The sequence below is a fragment of the Narcine bancroftii genome, unplaced genomic scaffold, assembly GCF_036971445.1.
Source record: "Narcine bancroftii isolate sNarBan1 unplaced genomic scaffold, sNarBan1.hap1 Scaffold_208, whole genome shotgun sequence".
NCBI lineage: Eukaryota > Metazoa > Chordata > Chondrichthyes > Torpediniformes > Narcinidae > Narcine > Narcine bancroftii.
Genome location: NW_027211943.1, coordinates 21,339 through 27,743, shown reverse-complemented (window position 1 = coordinate 27,743; position 6,405 = coordinate 21,339).

Here is a 6,405-nt window from a genome sequence, read left to right as displayed (position 1 = left end):
ATGACACAGTGAATGGTGGGGAGTGTTATGGAAGAGAGAGACCTCAGTGTAGGGGGACTGACAATGAATGGTGGGGTGTGTTATGGAACAGAGAGACCTCGGGATAGGGGGACTGACACAGTGAATGGTGGGGTGTCATATGGAACAGAGACATCTCTGGTTAGGAGGACTGACACATTGAATGGTGTGGAGTTGTGGAACAGAGAGACCTTGGTGTAGAGGGACTGACACAGTGAATGGTGGGGAATTGTGTAACTGAGAGACCTTGGGGTAGGGTGACTGACATAGAGAATGGTGGGGAGTTCTGGAACAGAGAGACCTCGGTGTTGGGGGACTGACAGTGAATGGTGGGGAGTGTTATGGAACAGAGAGACTTCGGGGTAGGGGGACTGACACTATGAGTGGTGGGGAGTGTGATGGAACCCAGAGACCTCGGCGTAGGGGGACTGACACTGTGAATGGTGGGGAATGTTATGGAACAGAGGGGGTAGGGGGACTGACACAGTGAATGGTGCGGAGTGTTATGGAACAGAGAGACCTTGGTGTAGGGGGACTGACTCAGTGAATGGTGGGGAATTGTGGAAGAGAGACCTTGCGATAGTGGGACTGACACAGTGCATGGTGGGGAGTTCTGGAACAGAGAGACCTCGGGATTGGGGGACAGAGAGTGAATGGTGGGGAGTGTTATGGAACAGAGAGACCTTGGCGTAGGGGGACTGACACAGTGAATGGTGGGGAGTTGTGGAACACAGAGACCTCGGGGTAGGGGGACTGACACAGTGAATGGTGAGGAGTATTATGGAACAAAGAGACTTGTGGTACAGGGACTGACACAGTGAATGGTGGGGAGTGTTATGGAACAGAGAGACCTCAGGGTAGGGGGACGGACACAGTGAATGGTGGGGAGTGTTATGGAAAAGAGAGACCTCGAGGTAGGGGGACTGACACAGTGAATGGTGGGCAGTTGTGTAACAGAGAGACCTCGGGGTAGGGGGACTGACACGGTAAATGGTGGGGAGTTGTGGAACAGAGAGACCTCGGGGTAGGGGGATTCACAAAGTGAATGGTGGGGAGTGTTATGGAACAGAGAGACCACGGGCTAGTGCGACTGACACAGTGAATGGTGGGAAGTGTTATGGAACAGAGAGACTTCGGGGTCGGGGGACTGACACAGTGAATGATGGGGAGTTGTGGAACAGAGAGACCACAGGGTAGGGGGACTGACACAGTGAATGTTGGTGAGTGTTATGGAACAGACAGACATCGGGGTGGGGGGACTGACACAGTGAATGGTGGGGAGTGGTATGGAACAGAGAGACCTTGGGGTAGGGGGACTGACACAGTGAATGGTGGGGTGTGTTATGGAACAGGGAGACCTCGGGGTAGGGGGACTGACACAGTGAATGGTGGGGGTGTTATGGAACAGAGAGACCTCAGGGTAGGGGGACTGACACAGTGAATGGTGGGGAGATGTGGAACTGAGAGACCTTGGGGTAGGGTGACTGACATAGAGAATGGTGGGGAGTTCTGGAACAGAGAGACCTCGGTGTTGGGGGACTGACAGTGAATGGTGGGGAGTGTTATGGAACAGAGAGACTTCAGGGTAGGGGGACTGACACTATGAATGGTGGGGAGTGTGATGGAACCCAGAGACCTCGGCGTAGGGGGACTGACACTGTGAATGGTGGGGAATGTTATGGAACAGAGGGGGTAGGGGGACTGACACAGTGAATGGTGCGGAGTGTTATGGAACAGAGAGACCTTGGTGTAGGGGGACTGACTCAGTGAATGGTGGGGAATTGTGGAAGAGAGACCTTGCGATAGGGGGACTGACACAGTGCATGGTGGGGAGTTGTGGAACAGAGAGACCACAGGGTAGGGGGACTGACACAGTGAATGTTGGTGAGTGTTATGGAACAGACAGACATCGGGGTGGGGGGACTGACACAGTGAATGGTGGGGAGTGGTATGGAACAGAGAGACCACAGGGTAGGGGGACTGACACAGTGAATGTTGGTGAGTGTTATGGAACAGACAGACATCGGGGTGGGGGGACTGACACAGTGAATGGTGGGGAGTGGTATGGAACAGAGAGACCTTGGGGTAGGGGGACTGACACAGTGAATGGTGGGGTGTGTTATGGAACAGGGAGACCTCGGGGTAGGGGGACTGACACAGTGAATGGTGGGGGTGTTATGGAACAGAGAGACCTCAGGGTAGGGGGACTGACACAGTGAATGGTGGGGAGATGTGGAACTGAGAGACCTTGGGGTAGGGTGACTGACATAGAGAATGGTGGGGAGTTCTGGAACAGAGAGACCTCGGTGTTGGGGGACTGACAGTGAATGGTGGGGAGTGTTATGGAACAGAGAGACTTCAGGGTAGGGGGACTGACACTATGAATGGTGGGGAGTGTGATGGAACCCAGAGACCTCGGCGTAGGGGGACTGACACTGTGAATGGTGGGGAATGTTATGGAACAGAGGGGGTAGGGGGACTGACACAGTGAATGGTGCGGAGTGTTATGGAACAGAGAGACCTTGGTGTAGGGGGACTGACTCAGTGAATGGTGGGGAATTGTGGAAGAGAGACCTTGCGATAGGGGGACTGACACAGTGCATGGTGGGGAGTTCTGGAACAGAGAGACCTCGGGATTGGGGGACAGAGAGTGAATGGTGGGGAGTGTTATGGAACAGAGAGACCTTGGCGTAGGGGGACTGACACAGTGAATGGTGGGGAGTTGTGGAACACAGAGACCTCGGGGTAGGGGGACTGACACAGTGAATGGTGAGGAGTATTATGGAACAAAGAGACTTGTGGTACAGGGACTGACACAGTGAATGGTGGGGAGTGTTATGGAACAGAGAGACCTCGGGGTAGGGGGACTGACACAGTGAATGGTGGGGAGTTATGGAACAGAGATAACTTGGGGTAGGGGGACTGACACAGTGAATGGTGGGGAGTGTTATGGAACAGAGAGACCTCGGGGTAGGGGAACTGACACAGTGAATGGTGGGGAGTTGTGGAACACAGAGACCTTGGGGTAGGGGGACTGACACAGTGAATGTAGGGGAGTTGTGAAACAGAGACCTTGCGGTAGGGGGACGGACACAGTGAATGGTGGGGAGTGTTATGGAAAAGAGAGACCTCGAGGTAGGGGGACTGACACAGTGAATGGTGGGCAGTTGTGTAACAGAGAGACCTCGGGGTAGGGGGACTGACACGGTAAATGGTGGGGAGTTGTGGAACAGAGAGACCTCGGGGTAGGGGGATTCACAAAGTGAATGGTGGGGAGTGTTATGGAACAGAGAGACCACGGGCTAGTGCGACTGACACAGTGAATGGTGGGAAGTGTTATGGAACAGAGAGACTTCGGGGTAGGGGGACTGACACAGTGAATGATGGGGAGTTGTGGAACAGAGAGACCACAGGGTAGGGGGACTGACACAGTGAATGTTGGTGAGTGTTATGGAACAGACAGACATCGGGGTGGGGGGACTGACACAGTGAATGGTGGGGAGTGGTATGGAACAGAGAGACCTTGGGGTAGGGGGACTGACACAGTGAATGGTGGGGTGTGTTATGGAACAGGGAGACCTCGGGGTAGGGGGACTGACACAGTGAATGGTGGGGGTGTTATGGAACAGAGAGACCTCAGGGTAGGGGGACTGACACAGTGAATGGTGGGGAGATGTGGAACTGAGAGACCTTGGGGTAGGGTGACTGACATAGAGAATGGTGGGGAGTTCTGGAACAGAGAGACCTCGGTGTTGGGGGACTGACAGTGAATGGTGGGGAGTGTTATGGAACAGAGAGACTTCAGGGTAGGGGGACTGACACTATGAATGGTGGGGAGTGTGATGGAACCCAGAGACCTCGGCGTAGGGGGACTGACACTGTGAATGGTGGGGAATGTTATGGAACAGAGGGGGTAGGGGGACTGACACAGTGAATGGTGCGGAGTGTTATGGAACAGAGAGACCTTGGTGTAGGGGGACTGACTCAGTGAATGGTGGGGAATTGTGGAAGAGAGACCTTGCGATAGGGGGACTGACACAGTGCATGGTGGGGAGTTCTGGAACAGAGAGACCTCGGGATTGGGGGACAGAGAGTGAATGGTGGGGAGTGTTATGGAACAGAGAGACCTTGGCGTAGGGGGACTGACACAGTGAATGGTGGGGAGTTGTGGAACACAGAGACCTCGGGGTAGGGGGACTGACACAGTGAATGGTGAGGAGTATTATGGAACAAAGAGACTTGTGGTACAGGGACTGACACAGTGAATGGTGGGGAGTGTTATGGAACAGAGAGACCTCGGGGTAGGGGGACTGACACAGTGAATGGTGGGGAGTTATGGAACAGAGATAACTTGGGGTAGGGGGACTGACACAGTGAATGGTGGGGAGTGTTATGGAACAGAGAGACCTCGGGGTAGGGGAACTGACACAGTGAATGGTGGGGAGTTGTGGAACACAAGACCTTGGGGTAGGGGGACTGACACAGTGAATGTAGGGGAGTTGTGAAACAGAGACCTTGCGGTAGGGGGACGGACACAGTGAATGGTGGGGAGTGTTATGGAAAAGAGAGACCTCGAGGTAGGGGGACTGACACAGTGAATGGTGGGCAGTTGTGTAACAGAGAGACCTCGGGGTAGGGGGACTGACACGGTAAATGGTGGGGAGTTGTGGAACAGAGAGACCTCGGGGTAGGGGGATTCACAAAGTTAATGGTGGGGAGTGTTATGGAACAGAGAGACCTCGGGCTAGTGCGACTGACACAGTGAATGATGGGGAGTTGTGGAACAGAGAGACCACAGGGTAGGGGGACTGACACAGTGAATGTTGGTGAGTGTTATGGAACAGACAGACCTCGGGGTGGGGGGACTGACACAGTGAATGGTGGGGAGTGGTATGGAACAGAGAGACCTTGGGGTAGGGGGACTGACACAGTGAATGGTGGGGTGTGTTATGGAACAGGGAGACCTCGGGGTAGGGGGACTGACACAGTGAATGGTGGGGAGATGTGGAACAGAGAGACTTTGGGGTAGGGGGACTGACACAGTGAATGGTGGGGAGTGTTATGGAACAGAGAGACCTCGGGGTAGGGGGACTGACACAGTGAATGGTGGGGAGTTGTGGAACACAGAGACCTTGGGGTAGGGAGACTGACACAGTGAATGGTGGGGAGTTGTGAAACAGAGAGACCTTGCGGTAGTGGGACGGACATAGTGAATGTTGGGGAGTGTTATGGAAAAGAGAGACCTCGGGGTAGGGGGACTGACACAGTGAATGGTGGGCAGTTGTGGAACAGAGAGACCTCGGGGTAGGGGGACTGACACGGTGAATGGTGGGGAGTTGTGGAACAGAGAGACCTCGGGGTAGGGGGATTCACAAAATGAATGGTGGGGAGTGTTATGGAACAGAGAGACCTCGGGGTAGGGGGACTGACACAGTGAATGATGGGGAGTTGTGGAACAGAGAGACCACAGGGTAGGGGGACTGACACAGTGAATGTTGGTGAGTGTTATGGAACAGACAGACCTCGGGGTGGGGGGACTGACACAGTGAATGGTGGGGAGTGGTATGGAACAGAGAGACCTCGGGGTAGGGGGACTGACACAGTGAATGGTGGGGTGTGTTATGGAACAAACAGGCCTGGGGTAGGGGGACTAACACAGTGAATGATGGGGAGTTATGGAACAGAGAGACTTTGGGGTAGGGCAGGGGGACTGACACAGTGAATGGTGCGGAGTAATATGGAACAGAGACACCTCGGGTTGGGGGGAATGACACATAGAATGGTGGGGAATTGTGTAACTGAGAGACCTTGGGGTAGGGGGACTGACATAGAGAATGGTGGGGAGTTCTGGAACAGAGAGACCTCGGTGTTGGGGGACTGACAGTGAATGGTGGGGAGTGTTATGGAACAGAGGACCTTGGGGTAGGGGGACTGACACAGTGAATGGTGGGGAGTGTTATGGAACAGAGAGACCTCAGTGCAGGGGGATTGACAATGAATGGTGGGGAGTGTTATGGAACAGACAGACCTCGGGATAGGGGGACTGACACAGTGAATGGTGGGGAGTTGTGGAACAGAGAGACCTTGGGGTAGGGGGACTGACACAGTGAATGGAGGGGAGTTCTGGAACAGAGGGACCTCGAGGTAGGGGGACTGACATAGTGAATGGTGGGTAGTGTTATGGAACAGAGAGACCTTGGTGTAGGGGGACTGACACAGTGAATGGTGGGGAATTGTGGAACAGAGAGACCTTGCGATAGGGGGACTGACACAGTGCATGGTGGGGAGTTCTGGAACAGAGAGCCCTCGGGATTGGGGGACAGAGAGTGAATGGTGGGGAGTGTAATGGAACAGAGAGACCTTGGGGTAGGGGGACTGACACAGTGA